The sequence below is a fragment of the Hipposideros armiger genome, unplaced genomic scaffold (genome assembly GCF_001890085.2).
Source record: "Hipposideros armiger isolate ML-2016 unplaced genomic scaffold, ASM189008v1 scaffold_965, whole genome shotgun sequence".
Lineage (NCBI taxonomy): Eukaryota > Metazoa > Chordata > Mammalia > Chiroptera > Hipposideridae > Hipposideros > Hipposideros armiger.
Window position 1 is genome coordinate 519966 of NW_017732315.1, and position 22532 is coordinate 542497.

Consider the following 22532-nt stretch of genomic DNA (forward strand, 5'->3'; position numbering starts at 1 on the left):
CTGTAGAGGGCAGTGTCACTGGCCCTCATATGTGGCATCCAAACCGGGGCCCTCTGGCATCCCAAGCCAGCTCTTAACCAATGCGCCACTTGGCCAGCCCGTCAAAGGTTCTTAACTTGGCATGAGTAAAATGGCTTTCAGGGATCCATGAACTCCTGAAATTATTTTCAAATTTTACAAATATGGACATTTTTGAGAGAAGACAGTCCATAACTTTTATTTGATACTCATAGGGACCCGTGACTTAAATAAGTCCAGGGACCACTAATTTATGCAGAAGAATCTCTTTTAGTTAATAAAAATTCTGCAATTAATTCCTCTACTGCCTTTGAACCTTAATGTATATAATATGACTAAATGTGATTCAATTAACCTTTCTTATTCTACACATTTTCAGGTTATGAGTTGAATAATTTTCTTAAAGGTTAACAGACCTCTATTTGCTACTTCTACTACTGAAATAGTTTATTTGGCATCTGCTACTTACCTAAATACTACTGTATAAGTTGCTTTTTTTGTTTGTTTGTTTCAACAGAATGATGGCTTGACATTATTGTGCCCTAGACAGCTGAGTTTTAATGATTTGCCCTAGCTGAAATAAAATAATATCCTGTGAGGTTACTGAACAGAGTAGGTCATAGCTACCTTTTGATTGAATCTTCCTATGGAATTGGGCTTTTTAGGTTATGTTCCCTGGGAAATAGACAGAGATGGAGATTTGCTTGCACAAGGCTTATTGAGGAACAACACTTGTAATGAAATGAAGGAAGTTTAGGAAGGCAGAGAGATTGAACTGATGCAATTGAAACAAAGACTTTAGTCAATCCTTTTTGGAACTCTGGAGCTAGGGTGATACTTCAGAGTTGTCTGGAATTAGATGTGGGCTGACCTGAGGGGGAGGCCGCATGACCTTGGGTGAGGCAGTTTCTTTCTGTGGTAGAGATGGAGATAAACTCACATTTCCCCTTCTCAGCTACAGGAAGTGCTTTCAGCAGACAGCTTCTGACTTTCAGCTGATTCAGCATCTGCCACAGCTACAGAGAGCTGCTTCACCTGACCTCATAGTCTTCTAGAGACAGCTTGCAAATGGCTGAGCAAAGTGGGAGTATAAAGATCCAACTATTTCTGCCTAACATGGAACTCTTTGACCAGCGATACTTGCTCCAGAGAGCTGTATCCGGTCATCAGGCCTGCATTGCAGTTTGACTTCTTCCTCTCCTCAGTCCTGCTTCTGCTGCCTTTCCTTCACAGGTGTTGATTTCTAAATAAGTGTCTAGCATCCCAATCTCCATCTCAGTGTCTGCTTTCAGAGAATTTAACCCATGATGTTTTGGTTGAGGGCAGTTTGTGGAGGAAGACTTAGTTGTGAGCTGCTAGCAGCCAGCTCTCCTGGCAGTTAGAGGAATGAATGGTTTGTTCCTGAAAGGAGTGTCTGGTCACTGCACTCCTTGTGCCTCTTGGATTAATTGCATGTAGTAAATTCACCCCATGTGGGAGCAAATCCTCCAGCTTTCTGTTTGGTTTCTTTTTCTGGGGGAATTTACAAGAGTAAGATTAGTAGGCGATTTCCAACCTCTTCCACTACAGCTAGTCTTCAGATCACAGGGGATACTCATTGTCTCCCTCCTCTAACCTCTGTTCTAGATTCTTGGCCATAATTTGTACTTGGACAGATGGGGTGACTGTCCAGGAGCCTGAACCTTGTTATCATACCCTTTTTAGGCCTTGACCATTGGACTTGTTCATTTGCTGTCGACATTGGGCAGGGGAGTACCAAGACAGGCCCTGTGCTAACCTGGTTGCTAAATGTCATCTGCTCCCTGATGTTAGTTTTCTTTGTGTTGGCAAATCTACTTTATTTCATAAACACCATATGTTGCTAAGGTAGCATATTATGTGACATTAAAATCAGGTCTATTATGTAGTCTCTAAATATCAAATAAAACATGGTTGAATCTGCTTTATTAATGTTTCTTTGATACGTTATCAGGGTGTTCATTGTAAAGATTTGTAGATTGTCACCTCTTGTGTTGTCCCTGCAAATATTATTAATATATAATCAGGATAATTTGCAACAAAAGAAGTCACTCAACCAAAATCTTATGTTTTTATTTCTAGTATTTTAGTGTAGTTTTACTTAGAGCTTTAGTAGTGAGTGATTTTCTAGTACCTACTCCCCATACCTATTTACTTAGGGATTAGAATTGAAAAATTGAGTTGTATTTTAACTTACTGCAGTTATATAGCCATGCGATAAATATGTCATTTAGCAGATTATCAAGACAAGTTAGCTTTGCTGAGAGGCTTTTAGTAAGGAAGCTACCTTTCCTCTGCCCTGAGCCCAAGGTTGCTTGATGAGGCCTTGAAGACAAGAATGTCAACAGTGTCCCTGAAGAGACTAAGTAGCATTTTGGAACTGGGGCCGCTCACAACAGACTTTCTTTTTCTTAACACTTTTAGTAAGATATAATTCATATACCAGACAAGTCACCCATTTAAAGTGTACAATTAAATGGTTTTTAGTATATTCACAGATATGGGCAGCCATCACCATAGTCAATTTTAGAACATTTTCATCATCACAAAAGAAACCCTGTGCCCTTTAATATCACGCCCCCACCCCAATCCTCCCATCCCCACTAGCCCTTAAGCAACCACTGCTTTCTGTCTCTATGCCTATTCTGGACATTTTATATAAATGGAGTCATAAAATATGTAGTCTTTTGAGATTGGCTTTTTTCACTTAGCATGTTTTCAAGATTCATCATGTTGTAGTATGTATCAGTATTTCATTCCTTTTTATGGCTGAATAATATTCCATTGTATGGATATACTATATTTTGTTTATTCATTTATTAGTTGGGCTTTTGAGTTCCCTTTTGGTTATGAATAATGCTATCATGACTATTCATGTACAAGATTTTATATGAATACATGTTTTTATTTTGGTGGGGAACAGAATTGTTGGGTCATTCAATAACTATGTTTAATTTTTTGAGGAACTACCAAACTATTTTCCAAAGTAGCTGTACAATTTTACAATCCAACCAGCAATGTATGAGGGTTCCAATTTCTCTACATCCTTTTCAACACTTGTTACCATCAATCTTTTTATTATTATTATTATTATTATTATTATCATCCAAGTGAGAGCAAAGTAGTATTTCACCATGGTTGGTTTTGATTTGCATTTCCCTGATTACTAATGATATTGAACCACTTTTCATGTGCTTATTGGTTATTCATTTGTATATTTTTTTTGGAGAAATAGCTATTCAGATTCTTTGCCCATTTTTAAATTCAGTTGTCTTTTTATTCTTGAGTTATTTATTTATTTGAGATACTAGTCCCTTATCAGATATATGATTTGCAAACATATTCTTCCATTTTTGTGGGTTGTCTTTTCACTTATTGATAGTATTCTTTGAAGAATAAAAGTTTTTAATTTTGATGAAGTATAGTTTATGTTTTCTTTTGTTGCTTGTTTGTTTGATGGCATGGCTATAAAACCATTTCCTAACCCAAGGTCATGAAGAGTCATTCTTATGTTTTCTTCTAAGAGTTTTATAGTTTTAGCTCTTATATTTATGTCTAAGGTCCATTTTGATTGTTTTTTGTGTATGGTATTAGGAAAGTCTCCAACTTCATTCTTTTGCATGTGGCTATCAGTTGTCCCAGCATTATTTGTTTAAATGACTATTCTTTCCCCATTGAATGGTGTTGGCACTGTTGAAAATTAACTGACCATAGATGGGTTCATTTCAGGATTCTGTCCCATTGATCTATGTTTTGCCCTTGTGCTGGCACCACACTGTCATGATTACTGTTACTCTGTAGTAAGTTTTAAAATTGAGAAGTGTGAGTTTCCAACATTTTTCTTCTTTTTCTTTTTCCAGCTTTATTGAGATAATTGACATACTCGTATAACATTGTACAAGTTTAAGGTGTACAATGTGATGATTTGATATATTTATATTGTGTTGTCGGAAAAGTCATGATGCATTTTTCAATGAAAAACAGAAAAATACGTCATGACTTTTCCTACAAACCAATATATTGTGAAGTGTTTACCACAATAAGATTAGTTAACATATCCTTTACCTCACATAATTACTATTTTGTTGTTTTTATGGTGAGAACATTAAAGCTCTACTCTAGCAACTTTCAAGTATACAATACTTGAAAGTATACAATACTATATTTTAAAATTTATTTTTCAGTTATAGTTCACATACAATATATTTTAGTTTCAGGTGTGCAACATAGTGATTAGACATTTATGTAGCTTATGAAGTGATCACTCCAATACATTGAGTACCCATCTGATACCATACATAGATATTACATTATTGACTATGTTCCCTAGCTGTGCTTTACATCCCCATGACTATTTTTATAACTGGCAATTAGTACTTAATCCCTTTCACTTTTTTCACCAATCCCCCCAATCTCCCTCTCACCTGGCACTCACAATTTGTTCTCTGTATCTATGAGTTTGTTTCTGTTTTATTCATTTGTTTTTTAAATTCCACATGTAAGTGAAATCATATGGCATTTGTCTTTCTCTGCCTGGCTTATTTCACTTAGCACAATACTCTCTAGGTCCATTCATATTGCCGCAAATGGTAAGATTTCATTCTTTTTTTGTGGATGAGTAATAGTCCATTGTGTGTATGTACTACATCTTTATCCATTTTTCTATCAGTGAAACTCTTAAGCTGCTTCCATCTCTTGGCTATTGTAAATAATGCTGCAGTGAACATGGGGGTGCATATGTTGTTTTGAATTACTGTTTTAGATTTCTTTGAATAAATACCCAGAAGTGAAATTGCTGGGTCATATTGTAGTTCTAATTTTAAGTTTTTGAGAAACCTCCATACTGTTGTGCATAGTGGCTGCACCAGTTTACAATGCCATCAATAGTGCACATCCACATCCTTGCCAATGCTTATTGTTTGTTGATTTTTTGGTGATAGCCATTCTGACAGGTGTGAGGTGATATCTCATTGTGGTTTTGATTTACATTTCTCTGATGATTAGTGATGTTGACCATCTGTCTTTTCATATGTCTATTGGCCATCTGTCTGTCTTCTTTGGAGAAATGTCTACTTAGGTTCTCTTGCCCATTTTTAAATCAGATTGTTTTTGTTTTTTGGTATTAAGTTGCATGAGTTCCCTATATATTTTGGATATTAACTACTTATCAGGTTAATATTTCTTGTAATACTGGCTTAGTGGTGATGAATTCCTTTAGCTTTTTCTTGTCTGGGAAACTCTATCTCTCCTTTGATTCTAAATGATAGCCTTGCTGGGTAGAGTAGTCTTGGTTGTAGGTCCTTGCTTTTCACAACTTGGAATATTTCATGCCAATCCCTTCTGGCCTGCAAAGTTTCTGTTTAGAAATCATCTGACAGTCTTATGGGAGCTCCCTTGTAGGTAACTAACTGCCTTCCTCTTGCTGTTTTTCAGATTCTCTCTTTGTCTTTAACTTTTGGCATTTTAATTATGATGTGTTTTGGTGTGGGCCTCTTTGAGTTCATCTTGTTGGGGACTCTTTGCGCTTTCTGGACTTGTATGTTTATTTTCTTTGCCTGGTTAGGGAAATTTTCCATCATTATTTCTTCAAATAGGTTTTCAATCCCTTTGTTTTTTTCCTTTCTATTACCCCTATGATGCAAATGTTGGTATGCTGGATATTGTTCCAGAGGTACCTTAAATTGTCCTCATCTTTTTTATTCTTTTTTTCTTTTTGCTTTCCTTATTGGGTGTTTTCCACTACGCTACCTTGTCTTCTAGATTGCTGATTCAGTCCTCTGATTCATCTGATCTGCTGTTGATTCTCTCTAGTGCATTCTTCATTTCAGTTATTGTATTTTTCATTTCTGACTGGTTCTTTTTTATGTTTCTATCTCCACTTTTATGTTTCCTATCTCTTTGTTGAAGTTCTCATTGAGATGACTGAGTATCCTTATAATCATTAATTTGAACTCTGTATCTGGTAGATTTCTCGTCTCCATTTCATTTAGCTCTTTTTCTGGAGTTTTTTCCTATTTTTTATTTGGGATATGTTTTTTTGTCTTCTCATTTTGGCTGACTCCCTGTCTTTGTTTCTGTGTATTAGGTAGATCTGCTAAGTCTCCTGGTCTTGACTGAGTGGCCTATGCAGAAGGTGTCCTGTGGGGCCCAGTGGTGCAGTTTCTCTGGTTACCTGATATGGGGGCTCCAGGTGTGTCCCTTGTGTGTGTTACGTGTACCCTCCTGTTATAATCCTAACCCTTAATTGTTGTTGGCATGTCAGTGGGCAGGGTTGACCCTTATGCTGACTGGTTGTGAGGGCTGGCCTTGTCTACAACATTTGAGGTGTAATGCAGGAGCTGTCTTGTGGAACAGAAGTTGCTTTAGTGGAGCTCTGGTACCAACCAAGTGTGCCTTTTGGGTATGTTTGTGGAGCTACTGAGTGGTGCTCTGGTGTTGCCTGAAGCTGGCCACTGGGTGTGTTGGGTCTGGAGCCTCTTGGGAGGGGCTTCAGTGCAGGCCAAGTTCAGCCACTGCTTATGCCAGGCTTTGGGTCACTTGGTAGGAGCTACAAAATAAATCTGCAGTTGGTTGCCACTTGTGCTGGCCTTGGAGTTGTCAGGGAGGCTATGCTGTGAACTGAGGCCAGCTGCCACCTGTGCCAGGCTTTGGGTCTTTTGGTGGATACTGCAGTGTGAGTTGAGGCCAGTTGCCACTTGTGCCAGGCTGTGGCCACTTATTTGAAGATACATTCCAGGTCAAGACTGGCCTCCATTTATGCCAGGCTTGGGGCTGCCTGATGGGATTTTCAATGCAAGTTGAGGCTGGTCACTGCCTGTGCTGGGTTTGGGGCCCCTTTGCAAGAGCTACAAGGAACACCAAGGCTGGATGCTGCTGTTTGGGATTCGTGGACCTTTGGTAGAGTTTGGGAAAGTCCACAGGGTTAGTCAAAGCAGACTACTTATGTGGAGGAGTCACTGGAAATAGCTCAGGCTGGGCAAGCGAGTGGGGTGGGGTGGGGTCTCAGGGAATTACCAAGGCCACGTCTCAGGGAATCACCAGGACTGGACGAATGATATTAGGTTAATGGAGAGTACATATTTGCCTCTTGCCTGTGCTGGACCAGCTGGGTGGGAGGAGAGCCCCCCAAAGGAACAGTAGTGCCACCATGACTGTATTTTTGTTGTTGTTGTTGTTTGTTTGTTTGTTTAATTGGGGAATTGGGAGAAGGGAACAGTGTTGGGGAATTGGGGAAGGGGACCAGCCAAGTTGTTGTTCTTTAATCTTAGTTGTGGAGGGTGTCATTCACCATCTGGCTGCTCTTCAGCAGCTCATGGCCTCCAAGCTCAAGGTGCTGTGTTCAATCTTAGTTGCAGGTGGGCGTAGCCACCATCCCATGTGGGAGTTGAACCAGCAGCCTTGCTGTTAAGAGTGCACGCTCTATCCACTGAGCCATTCAGGTAGCCGCTCAGCTCAAGGTGCCAAGTTTAGTCTTAGTTGAGGGCGGGTAGAGCCCACCATCGAACAGGCAGTTTTGTTGTTAGGAGCACGTGCTCTTAGCAGCTGAGCCATCCTGCCACCTGTTGGCAGCTCAGCTTGGGCGCAGTGTCAGTGGCCCATGTGGAAATCGAACCAGCGGCCCTGTTGCTCAGAGCTTGCACTCTTAAGCTAACTCTTAACCAACTGAGCCACTCAGCCGGCCCCGATGACTGTATTGTTTGAATACTGCATTGTTGACTTCTGGTCAAGATGGCAGAGTAGGTAAAGTCTTTGTCAGCAGTGCACCAGGGCTCCCTTTTCTCCACATCATTGATAGCATTTATTATTTTTTTTAATAGCTATTCTAACAGGTGTGAAGTGATATCTCATGTAGTTTTGATTTGCATTTCCCTGATGATATTGAATACCTTTTCATGTACTTGTTGGCCATTTGTATGTCTTCTTTGGGAAAATGTCTATTCAAGTCCTCTGCCCATTTTTATTTATTTTTATTCATTTTTATTTTTGGTTTCTAAACTATTTATTAACAGACAAGGCCTGCAGATTTATTTTTTCTTAGACATACGCATAGTGCAGCCATGGTGACCTGTGGTCTTGGTGTGCTGGCCTCGAACACAAAGTTCCCAGAGGTGGCACAGCCTCTGTGGGTCTGAATTTTCTTCAGTCACTCCAGGTCTTTCCAGACCTTGTTGTCCAGACCATTAGCCAGGGCCTGGCTGTATTTTCCATCCTTCACATCCTTCTGTCTGCTCAAGAACCAGTTTGGGATCTTGTACTGGCGTGGATTCTGCATAATAGTGATCACACGTTCCACCTCATCCTCAGTGAGCTCTCCTGCCTTCTTGGTGAGATCGATGTCTGCGTTCCTCAACGCCACAAGAGCATATCTTCACCCGACACCCTTAATTGCAGTGATGGCAAAGGCTGTTTTTCACCACCCATTGATACTGGTGTTGAGTACTCACAAAATATGCTGGAACTTGTTGGGAATCACAAGAGGCATGGCGGCAGCCCCAGTGGCAGCGTGTAGCCCTCCTGTGGAAGCCATTTGTCCATTTTTAAGTTGGATTGTTTAGTATGAGTTGTTTGAGTTCCTTATGTATTTTAAATATTAATCCATTATTTAATATATGGTTTGCAAATATTTTCTCTTATTCCATAGGTTGCCTTTTTATTTGTTGATTTTTTTGCTGTGCAGGAACTTTTTAATTTGATGTAATCTCACTTGCTCATTTTTGCTTTTGTTCTAGTGCTTTTGGTGTTATATCTAAAAAGTCATTGCCAAGAATGATGTAAAAAAGCTTTTTTACTATATTTTCTTCTAGGAATTTTATGGTACCAGGTCTTACATTTAAGTCTTTAATCCACTTTGAGTTAATTTTTGTGAGTGGTAACATAGGGGTCCAGTTTTTCTTTTGTATATGGGTATCTAGTTTTCCCAACACCGTTTACTGAGAAATTATTCTTTCCCCTACTGAGTATTTTTAGCTTCCTTGTTAAATATTAGTTGACCATGTATGAGTGGGTTTATTTCTGGACTCTTGATTTAGTTCCACTGGTCTGTTTGTGTTTTTATGCTAGTACCATATGCAGTTTTGATTACTGTTCTTCTCTTTCAAGATTATTTTGGCTATTCTGGTTCCCTTGAGTTTCCATATGAATTTTAGAATCAGGTTGTCAGCTTTTCCAAAAAAGCCAGCTGGGATTTTGATAGGGTTTGCACTGAATCTGTAGATCAAACTGTACAAATGTGTATTGCCATTTGTATTAATTTTCTATTGCTGCCATAACAAATACCACAACTTCAGTTGCTTAAGACAAGACTTAATACAGACTTAATACCTTACAGTTCTGGAGGTCAGAAGTGTGAAATAGGTCTTTCTGGCCAAAAGTCAAGTTGTTGGCAGAGCTGTGTGCCACCCAGCAGTTCTAGGGGAAGATCTCTTTCCATGCCTTTTTCCAGCTTCTAGAAGCCACTAACATTCCTTGGTTCATGGCTCTTTCCTCCATTTTCATAACGTATCACTTCACTACTTCCATTGTCACATTTCCTCTCTCTGACTAAGTCTCCCTCTTATCAGGATCCTTCTATTACATTGGGCCCATTCAGATAATCTCCACATCTCCAGAATTTTAACTTAATCACATCTGCAAAGTTCCTTTTGCCAAGTTCTGGGATTCATACATGGACATATTTGAGAGGGATGGGCATTGTTCTGTCTACCATACCAGAACAATGGTATGGTAGACTAGACTAGCCATCTGATTCATGAACATGGAATATTTTCCCATTTATTTGAGTCCTTTTTAATTTCTTTCAATGGTGTTTTGTAGAGTACAACTTCTGTACTTCCTTGGTTGAATTTACTTCTAATATTTTATTCTTTTTTCATGTTATTATAAATGAAATTGTTTTCTTAAGTTTCTTTTCAGGTTATTCATTGCTAGTATATTTAAATATGATTGATTTTTGTTTATTGACCTTGTATCTATAACCTTGTTGAACTCATTTATTAGTTCTCTCAATAGAGATAATTTTTTTCTTCCTTTCCAACCAGGAACCCAGAGTCCTTATTTTTGCAAGTCATAAAACTTAGTATTGTTTGTTCCATAGAATGAATTGGACTAAGGGAGATTTCCTGCTATTCATTGAGCTTGGAAATGTTTTTTTAATGTGCTACTATGTTGTAAGGGAATTCAACCCTAAGGAAGCAAGAGTGAGATAGGGAAGGAGGGAGAGGTAATACAAGGATGTGTTATCGAGCTTGTTACCACGTGATATCAAGTGGCAACTGATTGCTTAATTTCCCTGAATTGCCTTATAGAAAGGGTAAGGAGAGTATCCTCTGGTTCTTATTTCTCATTTAATAAGATTCAGAACTGGGAAATGTTTTGTTAATAAAGGTATATTTTGCATATCCTTCTCTAATTTTAACCATTATTGATTTTACAGTTCGGGTTGTTGAGACTGTAGGATTGTAGGAATTGCTCTATTGCTGTTGCTACTCCGCATAGCCTACAAATTTAGCTACCTTAAATTCCCTGTGTGTATGGTGTGGTTTTTTCGATTACAAGATGAGAAAAGGGATTGGCCATAGTTCATAGCCTTGTTATAATCTATGAAACCTTTTTTTTTTAATGATTTTTATTGGGGAATTGGGGGGATGGGAACAGTGCTGGGGAATTGGGCTAAGGGGAACAGACAAGTTGCTGTCGTTTTTTTCTTTAGTCTAGTTGTGGAGGACGTCGCTTCACTGGCCCATGTTGGTATTATCAATGCACTCTTCCCAGGTGAGGCAGTCGGTCGCCAGCCACTGGATGGCCGCTCACAGCAGCGCTTAGCTTTTTCTTGATAGTATTGGTTAATGTTCATTCTCACAAAGCCCCTTAGATCATACTTTATTTCTTTATAATTATACTTTTGTGCTTTTGTGATTCTTATTAGGTTATGGAATATAATAATCTGACTTTCTATCTTATAAAAATAGACTGAACTATTTTTGAAAGACGTGTAATAACAGAGCTGCAGCGAGAGACCCTTTCACACAATTGACAGGCTGTGAAGCCATTCAATGGACTTTGGTTTCAGAGATAATATCTGTTTTAAATTAATCTTTGTCAGATATATGCCATGGTAGACAATTCAAATTCAATTGAGTTTCTTACCTTAGAACAAAGAAATATCATACACTAATTTTTTCAATATAAAATTAATTTTTTGAATCTTCGTTGCATTGGAATAGCCCTAGAACTTGTTGAAAAGACAACAGAGGAGGGTATTTAGCATTTTATTAATTTTTTTAGAAAGCTTGATTTTAGGGAATTGTATATGGAGGAACACAACCCATTCTGGAAGCCAACATGTAGCAGTTGTCCCATTGGCAGAATTTTTTAGTAACTGATGTAAGTAAGTTAATTGCTTGAATAAATCCTTTGTTGAAATTTCTTTGTTGGATTAATTTTTCTATTGTCTTTTCTCTGTTTCATTTAGTTCTGCTCTAATTTTTATTATATCCTTCCTTCTGCTGACTTTGGGCTTCATTTGTTCTTCTTTTTCTAGTCCTTTAAGCTATAATGTAAGGTTATTTGAGATTTTTCTTCTTGAGATAGGCATGTAATATAAATTTTTTTCTTATTACTGCTTTCACTGCATCCCAATAATATTTTTTTGTAAGATTTTTTTTGGGGGTGGAATTAGGGGAGGGAACAGCATTGGGGAATTGGAGAAGGGGAACAGACAAGTTGCTGTCATTTTGTTGTACAGTCTAGTTGTGGAGGACGTCGCTTACTGGCCTATGTTGTTATTGTGATCATTGCACTCTTCCCGGCGGAGGCAGATCAGTCACTGGCCACTGGACGGCCACTCACGCTGGCCGCCAGCCACTCACGGTAGCTCACAGCAACCCACTGCAGCCCCACTGCAGTCTACGCCGTCACCGGCAACTCACGGCAGCCCAGTTCCAGGTCAAGCTGTTGTTCACCATCTTAGCTGTAGAGGGCGCAACATCACTGGCCCATGTGGGATCTGAACCGGTGGCCCTGCTGCTCAGAGCTCGCACTTCCAATCCAACTCTTAACCAACGAGCCACTCAGCCGGCCCCCAATAATTTGATAGGATATTTTTTCTTACTTTAATTTAATTTTATTAGTTTTAGGTGTACAAAGCAATGTAATAGTTAGACATTTACACCCCTCACAAAGTGATAACCCACCTCCCCCACGCTACTACCCCTCTGACATCTTATATAGCTGTTACAATATCCCTTACTATCTTCCTTATGCTATACTCCACATTCCTTGACTATATATATATATATATATATATATATATATATATATATATATATATATATATATATATATATATATATATATACATACATATATATATATATATTTATTTATATTTAATTATAGTTGACATACAATATTATTCTACTTCAGCTTCAGGTGTACAGCACATTGGTCAGTCATCTACACAGTCTATGAAGTGATCCCCCCGATAAGTCCAGTGCCCATCTGGCACCTTACATAATCTTTACAACATTGTTGATTATATTCCCCATACTGTATTTCATATCCCCATGATTATATTGTGTCTACTAATTTATACTTTCTAATCCCTTCATCTTTTCCCCCTATCTCTTCCCCCTCCCATCTAGCAACTGACAGTGGCCTTTTTTGTATCTCTGTGTCTATTTCTGTTTTGTTTGCTGATTCATTCAGTTCTTTAGATTCCACATATAAGTGAGATCATACAGTATTTGTCTATCTCAGTCTGACTTATTACATAGTATAATATTCTCAAGGTCCATCCATCCATGTTCTTGCAAATGGTAAGATTTTATTCTTTTTTATGGTCGAGTAATACTCCATTGTATAAATGTACCACAGTTTCTTTATCCAATCATCTATTGATGGCCATTTTGATTGTTTCCATATCTTAGCTATTGTAAATAGTGCTTCATTAAACATAGAGGTGCATATATTTTTTCAAATTAGTGTTTTGGATTTCTTTGAATAGATACCCAGGAGTGGAATTGCTGGGTCATAAGGTAGTTCCATTTTCAATTTTTTGAGGTGCTTCCATAGTGTTTTCCATAGTGACTGCACCAATCTGCAACCCCACCAGCAGTGCACGAGGGTTCCCTTTTCTGTACATTGTTGCCAGCACTTGTTGGTTGATTTATTGATGATAGCCATTCTGACCTGGGTGAGGTGGTATCTCATTGTGGTTTTTATTTGCATTTCTTTAATGATTAGTGACGTTGAGCATTTTTTCATATGTCTGTTGGCCATCTGTATGTCCTCTGTAGAGAAATTTCTCTTCATGCCCTCTGCCCTTTTTGTAATGGGGTTGTTTGGGGGTTTTTTTGGTATTGAGTTGTATGAGTTTTTAAAATAAATTTTGGATATTAACCCCTTATCAGATATATCATTGGAAAATATCTTCCCCCACTCGGTAGGATGCCTTTTTGTTTTACTGATGATTTCCTTTGTTGTGAAAAAACTTTTAGTTTGATGTAGTCCCACATGTTTATTTTTTCTTTTGCTTCCCTTTCCCGAGGAGATATATCAGTAAAAATATTACTAAGGTAATGTCTGCGAATTTACTTCCTGTATTTCCTTTTAGGAGTTTTATGGTTTCAGGCCTTACATTTAAGTCTTTAATTCATTTTGAATTTATTCTTGTATATGGCATAAGAAGGTGGTCCAGTTTCATTTTTTTGCATGTATCTGTCCAGTTTTCCTAGCACCATTTATTAAATAGACTGTCTTTACCCCAGTGTAAATTTTTCTTTCCATTATCATAGATTAAATGACCATATAGGCATGGATTTATTTCTGGGCTATTCTGTTCCATTGATTTATGTGTCTGTTTTTATGCCAATACCATGCTGTTTTGATTACTATAGCCTTGCAGTATGATTTGATGTCAGGTAGTGTGATACCTTCCACTTTGTTCTTATTTCTCAAGATTGCTGTGGGTATTTGGCATCTTTTATGGTTCCATGTAAATTTTAGAATTATTGTTCTAGTTCTGTGAAAAATGTCGTTGGTAATTTGGTAGGGATTGTGTTGAATCTATATATTGCCTTAGGTAGTATGGACATTTTAACTATATTAATTCTTCCTATTTATGAGCATGGTATGTTTCCATTTATTTGTCTTCTTTTTTTTAAAGATTTTTTTTAATTGGGGGGTTGGGAATAGCGCTGGGGAATTGGGGAAGGGGAACAGACAAGTTGCTGTTGTTTTGGTCTTCAGTCTAGTTGTGGAGGACGTTGCTTCACTGGCCTAAGTTGGCATCATTGCGCTCTTCCCAGGCAAGGCAGATCAGTCGCCGGCTTCTGGACGGCCGCTCACTGTGGCTGCTGGCCGCTCATGCTGGCTGCTGGCCACTCACGCTGGCTGCTGGCTACATATGGTAGCCCATGGCAACCCACTGCCACAGGGCCTGCAGCCTACGCCGACGCCAGTGACTCAGGGCAGCCCAGCTCCAGGTTGAGCTGTTGTTCAGCATCTTAGCTGTGGAGGGCAGTGTCACTGGCCCTCATATGTGGGATCCGAACCGGGGCCCTCTGGTGTCCCAAGCCATTTCTTAACCGTCGCGCCACTCGGCCGGCCCTATTTGTCTTCTTAAATTTCTCTCTTCAATGTCATATAATTTTCTGAGTACAGATCTTTTACTTCCCTGGTTAATTTTTTTCCTAAGTATTTTGTTGTTTTTGATGCAATTGTAAATGGGATTGTTTTCTTAATTTCTCCTTCTGATAGTTTCTTATTGGTGTATACAAATGCAGCTGATTTCTGAATATTAATTTTGTATCCTGCTACTTTACTAAATTAATTTATCAGTTGTAATAGTTCTTTGGTGGAATCTTTAGGGGTTTCTATATACAAGGTCTGACAATGAAGTTCGTGAACTTATCCTAGAAAAAGTGCTACATACCTTATTGCTGAAAACACTATGGTCACCTTTGAAGTACTCCCTTTGGGAAGCTATGCACTGACGCCAGCGTCTAGTCCACCCTTCAAAGCAGTTTTGGAACTCTTTTTCTGGAGTGGCCTTTAGAGCTATCATTGTATTACCCTTGATGTGCTGAATGTCATCAAAATGTCTTTCTTTCAATATTTCCTTTATCTTCGGATAAAGAAAGAATTCACTGGGGGGGGGGCAGATCAGGTGAGTAGGGAGGGTGTTCCAATACAGTTATTTGTTTACTGGCTAAAATACTTCCTCACAGACAGTGCCGTGTGAGCAGGTGCGTTGTTGTGATGCAAGAGCCATGAATTGTTGGTGCAAAGTTCAGATCATTTTCGTCTAACTTTTTCACGCAGCCTTTTCAGCACTTACAAATAGTAAACTTGGTTAACTGTTAGTCCAGCTGGTACAAATTCATAATGAATAATCCCTCTGATATCAAAAAACATCATTGCAACAAGTTTGCTAACTTAATTGTCCAACCTCATGTTGTGTTTGTGTGTGTGTGTGTGTGTGTGTGTGTTATGCATATACATATATACATATATATGGTCACAGGATGTGGATGGAGTACAGCATAGGGAATATAGTCAGTGGTATTGTAATAGCTATATATGATGTTAGAAGGGTAGTAGATTGGGGGTTTCTCACTTTCTTGGAGAGATCTCTCCAAAGAAAGTCCTTCATTTAAATTTTAATTTATAATATCGTAAATATTGATAGATATGACCCACATAGACAGATACTCTTTGGGAATCCTCAGTAAGTTTTAACAATTGTAAAGGTCCTGAGACCAAAATATTTGAGACTGATATAATAAATTGATTAGAAAATGTATATTCTCCTGATTTAAAATATGTTAAACCTCTGTCAAACCTCTGAGTGATATGTTTTCCCTTTTTAAGCTGCTTAATTTGAGTAGTAATTAAGAATTGTACACATTCACTTTTTCCTATTGTAGTTATACTTACAGTAAGATTGTAAAAGCTAATTATAACTTCAGGGTTTGGTTTTCTGTTTTGTTGCTGATACGAGGCCTGGAAATTGGCATATTTTAACAAATGCCTGACAATTCTGAAGAAATTGGAAATACTGAATAGACTCTCACATTCTTGTACTTTATGCCACTATAATACAGAATCTCTTGTCCTTGACCTCCATCCTTCTCTCCTCCCTTCAAGCCTTCTTCCTGCCTTTCACATGCACATGTTTGTATATCTGTTTAGACACTATCCTCTCACATCTTCCTCTCCCTATGTGTGTGTGTTTGGAGTAGGAGGGAATAGTATCCTCATTCTGTCAAGCTTCTCTTCATCTTTTAAAACTATATTCAGATATCACCTTCCCTGTGACTCTGTCAGGTAGGAAAATTAAAAACTCCTTTCTTGTACAACTTATGCATTGTAAGTGCCCCTCTCTGTTGGCTTTATCTACATTCGATTGTAAATTCCTTGAGTGCAGGGACAGTATAGGGTAGAAGACAAATGACAGGAGGCTCTTACTATTCTCGGAACTAAGATAGAGCCTAGAGTAAGTGATGTTAAATTTGAGAGCTGAAGTTTGAGTAAGAGTTAGCCAGATGAAAAGGTTAAAGGAAAGTATCTCGAGTAGAGAGAATAGTGTATGTAAAGTCTTAGAGGTGAGAGAGTGACAGGTTTGAGACTGAAAGAGATTTAATAAAGTTAGAGAGTTTGGCTAGGGTCAGATCAGACAGGGTCTTGTAAAAGTATTAAGTCAATTAGAAAGCTAACTGCAGTTTGGAGAAAGAATTAGAATTAAGCTAAGGGTAGAAGAAGGGAGAATGGGTTTTGAAAAACTATAACTGTTAGAAAATTTGTTGGCCTGAGCTAGTGGTTTCCATGAAAAAGTGGTTGGATTCTAGACATTGTATAGAAAGTAGTCAGTATGACCTGGTGATTAATTATGTATTGGGAGGATTCTGTTAAAGGAACAGTCGGAGACAAGGCTGTCTGCCAGGTTTCTGGCCTTATGGTGGTACCATTACCAAGGTAAGGAGGAATGTATCTGGATGGTTGAGTGGGAAAGATGTTGAGTTCAGTCTTCAACATGTTGAATTTGAAATGTCTATGAGACATCCAAGTGTAGAGAACAAGTAGAGTTTTGAAGAAAGAGGAAGAGCTTTGATGTTGAGAATGGAAAAGCAAGCTGATCAAGAAAACATAAGAATGCTGACAATGTTATGAGCCCAAATAAAATTGGTGAACCTGAATTTTCAATAGCACCAATCAACCTATTTGTGTGATTTTTATCAACAATATATCAGTGTGGGTGCAGTTATAGAGAAGGTGGATAGTTTTAGCATTAAAGCTTTGTCAGGTACATGTCAAATAAATATAATTGAGTGACAGGTTTTAGGATATTAACAAGAGAGTAATTAAAATAATGGGCCAAGAATCTAAGCTGGGTGATAATTTCACTTACCATAATGCATTAAGGGATTAATGTGTACCAGGCACCTAGAAAATGAGTGAAGACTAGGTAGAGAAAATTAATGGAGTAGTTAAATGGACTGGAAATCCAAGCGAGGTAGAAGAACAACTATAATGGGGTAATTGAGTGAACGCCTAAGACAGAAAGGAGTTAGAAGAGAATAGGATGTATGACTTAATGATTGCAGAGGTGAAGCAGTTTGGGACGATGATAAGATCTAAAATGTGGCCAAGAGAGTGTGTCACTAACAATGAAGTGTAGGGTAAGACTACTGGAAATATGAAAGTTAAAGAGTTTAGAGACAGGTTTTCAATCTGCTTACCCACATGGATGCTGAAGACAACAACATAATGGCACTGACTTGTGTAGGAAGGTTGTGGGTCATTATCAAATTTTTCAATGGATGAAATGGAGAAACCAATCAGTAGATAATACCAACAATTTTCTGTGTGATTTTGGGCAAATGCCTATAAAATGAGAGGAACAGCAGACCTATTTCATATCAGGATAGAACTGTCAGAAAGTAAATAAAAATAAATGGTACTTTATTTTGAAATAATTTCAAACATTTAGCAAAGTTGTAAGAATAGTACAGAGATAACACCAAATGTGAGTATGTGGAACAACTAGACCTCTCCTCTCATGCACTGTTCTTGGAAATGGTATAAACCATTTTGGGAAAAAAGTCTGATGGTTTCTTATAAAACTACATTTCTACCTTCTTATGACCCTTTCACTTCTAGGTATTTACCAATAAAAATGAAAACATGTACACAAAAACTTGTGTACAAATGTTAATAGCAGCTTTATTCATAATAACACAAAACTGGAAATATCAGAAGGATGAATTATCAATAGGAGAATAACTAAAATTATGATATATTCATACAGTGGACTACTGCTTAGCAATAAAAGGGGCTACTGATATATACAATTATGCCTGGATGGATCTCAAAAACATTATGCTAAGTAAAAGAAGCCTTACTCAAAAAAATGTATATAATTTGTTTCCATGCATATTAAGTTCTAGAATAGGCAAAGCTAACCTATGGCCATAAACAAAATTAGAATAGTGGTTGTCACTGAAACAGGTGAGAGGGTGAGGATTATTGGGAAGTGGCAAGAGGGAACTTTCCAAGATGTGGTTATGTTATCACTTTGAAATACTGTTGGGGTTGGTTGTTCCTGCTTGCATTCAATTTTTCAGTTCCCACCCACCATCTTTGTTGATTTAATTTTATTTTTCTAGTATGTAGAACATTATTAGCATGTTTGTATAATCAAAACTGTACAGGGCCGGCCAAGTGGTGTGTTGGTTAAGAGCTGCCTTGGGATGCCAGCTCTGAGCAGCAGGGCCCCGGTTCGGATCCCACATGAGGGCCAGTGACACTGCCCTCTACAGCTAAGATGGTGAACAACAGCTCCACCTGGAGCTGGGCTGCTGTGAGTGGCTGGCAGCCAGCGTGAGCGGCCAGCAGCCGGTGTGAGATGCCAAGAGCCGCCATGAATGGCCATCCAGAGGCCGGTAACCGATCTGCCTTACCCAGGAAAAGCACAATGATAATACTAACATGGGCCAGTGAAGCAACGTCCTCCACAAGTACACTGAAGAACAAAACGACAGCAACTTGTCTGTTCCCCTTCCCCTGATTCCCCAGCGCTGTTCCCCTCCCTCAATTCCCCAATAAAATCTTAAAAAAAAACTGTACAAAATATTAATAATATTACTCAGAGAGGTGTTACTCCCTCTTCCATCCCTTTCATCCCATCCCTCTACCATTGCAGTTAACCAATTTTACTGGTCTCTGGTTTAGTCTTCCTCTGTTTCTTTTTGCAAAAATAAGTAGATACATTTATGTGTGTTCATTTCCCAACTCTTCCTTACACAAAAATAACATTCTTTATATACTCTTTTGAAATTTGCTTTCTTCCCCCCACTCAACAATATATCCTGGAAATCACTCCATATCAGTTAATACAGATTTTTTAGGAAAAACAGCTGCATAGTACCTTAATGTATGTATTACACTGCTATAGTTTACTCAATCTCCTGTGTTTGGGTATTTAAATAGTTTCCAATATTTTGCTGCAATAAATAACCTTGTGGATGATTATGTAGGTATTGTTGCAGAATAAATCCTTATAAGTGTGATTGCTAGGTCAAAGGATAAAACTGCATATACAGCTTTGTTAGATACTGCCAAATTCTCCAAAAGGTGTACCAGTTTACATTCACAACAGCAATTTATGAGTGCCTGTTTCCACATGGACTCACCAAGAGAATGAATTGTCATACATTTTAGTTTTGCCAGTCTAACTGGTGAGAAGTTGTACTCAGAATATTTTTAATTTGCAATTTTCTTTTTTACCCTTCCCCCACCCACTCCCACCCCACCTCCGAGCTGTTGTTCTCAGTCTAGTTGTGGAGGACACCGCTTCACTAGCCCATGTTGGTATTATCATTGCGCTCTTCCCCGCTGAGGCAGTCGCTCACCGGCCATTGGTTGGCTGCTCAGGGTAGCTCACCACAGCCCATGGAAGCTTCAATGGCAGCTCACGCTGACCGCCAGCCACTCACAGCAACCCAGCTCCAGGTCAAGCCGTTGTTCACAATCTTAGCTGTAGAGGGCACAGCTTACTGGCACAGCTTACTGGCCCATGTGGGAATCGAACCAGCAGCCTTGTTGATCAGAGCTCACACTCTTACCAACTAAGATATCTGGCTACCCCTAATTTGCAATTTTCTTATGAGTGAAGTTGAACATTGTTTCATATGTTTAAGGACCATTTAAAAATTGAATGCATTTGAATATCTTTTTTTGTAAATTGTCTGTTCATGTCTTTTCCCCAGTTTTTTCCCTCAACTTTTTTTTTTTTTTTTAAGATTTTTATTGGGGAATTGGGAGATGGGAACAGCGCTGGGAAATTGGGGGAAGGGGAACAGACAAGTTGCTGTCGTTTTTTGTTCTTCAGTGTAGTTCTGGAGGACGTCGCTTCACTGGCCCAAGCTGGCACCATCACTGCGCTCTTCCCGGGCGAGGCAGATCAGTCGCCGACTTCTGGACGGCTGCTCACTGCTGCTGCTGGACGCTCACGCTGGCTGCTGGCTGCACACGGTAGCCCATGGCATCCCACTGCCACTGGGACTGCAGCCTACGCCATCACCGGCAACTCACGGCAGCCCAGCTCCAGGTCGAGCTGTTGTTCAGCATCTTAGCTGTGGAGGGCAGTGTCACTGGCCTCATATGTGGGATCCGAACCGGGGCCCTCTGGCATCCCAAGCCAGCTCTTAACCATCACGCCACTCGGCCGGCCCTCCCTCAACTTTTAAGAGGATTTGTGAGGGTTTTTTGCTTCAAATTTTAGAAGGGATTTTGGATTTTTTTCCCTCAATTTTTAAAAGGACCTCAAGATTTTATTGTCTTCTCTCTTGATTTTTAGAAGTCCTTTCACAAGTTGTCATTTGTCTTTTTACTTTTTGGTGGCTTGGGCCATGCAAAAAATTTTTTTCATTTTAATATAGTGAAATTTAACAATCTTTTATTATCTGGATTTTGAATTATAGTTAAAAGCTTCTCTCTACATCCAGGTTATAGAGAAACGTACGTATATTTTCTTCTCGTACTTGTATAGTTTTCACTCCTTTACATTTAAAACTCTGATCCATTTGAAGTTTATTCTTGTATTATGGTATGAAGAGTGGATATAATTTTATCTTTTTCCAGTTGTCCCAACACCATTTATTAAACAGTCCGTCTTTGCCTTTGTGATTTGAAATACCCCCTTTATCATATATTTCCAAATTGAGTCAATTTCTAGACTTGCTGTTTTATTTTGTTGGGCTTTCTGTGTACTTACATACTACGCTGTTAAAGGCTTTACTTACATGTTTTATATCTGCTAATAATTCTTTCTCATAGCTTTCTCTTTTTCATTTTTTCTTAGCTATTCTTCTGTGTTCAATTTTCCATGTAAACTTCAACATCAGCTTGACTCACTCTAGAAAAAAAAAAGCTTGTTGGTATTTTTATTTGGGTTATATTAAATTATATTAACGTAGGGAGCACCAAAATCTTGATGTTGAGACATCCTAAGAACAAGTTACATCTTTGAACAAGTGCTTTTGTTCTTTCCAGAGTGTTTAATGAGTTTCTTTATACAGACTTGAACACTTCTTAAGTTTATTTTGAGTATTTTGGTTTTTTTATTGCTGTTGTAAATGGAGTTTTCTCTTACATTGTCTATTTTGTTGATTTGTTTTCAGAGAGTCTGGATTTTAATTTGTTAATTTCATCAACTAATTTCTGTTTCTACTTCATTAATTACTGCCTTCATCTTTATTACTTCTTGCTGTATTTTCTTTTTGTTTACTTTTTGTTCTTTTCTAGGTTTTTGAGATTCAAATGTAATTATTTATTTTTTTATTGATATAGGTGTTTAATGCTATGAATTTTTTTCTATTTATCATTGCTTTCAATGGATCCCATAGATTCAGGTATATATAGTGTTTTTATTATTGTTCAGAAATCCTATAATTTGTTTGTATTTCTTCTTTCAAGAGTTATTTAACAGAAGACTTTTTTCATTTTTTAGGTCAAAGGGTCTTTTTGTTTCTTTAATTTTGTTCCTTTGTAATCAAAATGTTGTTTTTTTGGTTTTGTTTTTATAATTGGGGAATTGGGGGAGGGGAACAGTGTTGGGAATTGGGGAGGGGGACCAGCCACGTTGTTGTTCTTCAGTCTTAGTTGTGGAGGGCGCCTGTCGCCATCTGGCTGCCCCTCGGCAGCTCATGGCCTCTAAGCTCAAGGTGCTGTTTTCAATCTTAGTTGCGGGTGGGCATAGCCACCATCCCATGTGGGAATCGAACCAGCAGCCTTGTTGTTAAGAGCGCACGTTCTATCCACAGAGCCATCCAGGCATCAGCTCAGCTCAAGGTGCTGAGTTCAGTCTTAGTTGCAGGCAGCCATAGCCTAGCATCGAACAGGCAGTCTTGTTGTTAGGAGCACATGCTCTCACCAGCGGAGCCATCAGCTCAGTGTAGCTCAGCTCAGGCGCAGCGTCACTGGCCCATGTGCGAATC

General features: G+C 38.6%; 1 protein-coding gene and 1 pseudogene across 1 annotated transcript in view; one reads left to right on the plus strand and one right to left on the minus strand.

Moving 5' to 3' along the window:
- ZSWIM5 (zinc finger SWIM-type containing 5) overlaps nucleotides 1–22532 on the plus strand; it is a 184097-nt gene that overhangs the window by 21042 nt on the left and 140523 nt on the right. The window lies entirely within an intron of this gene.
- On the minus strand, nucleotides 8061–8518 carry LOC109375528 (40S ribosomal protein S18 pseudogene; annotated as a pseudogene).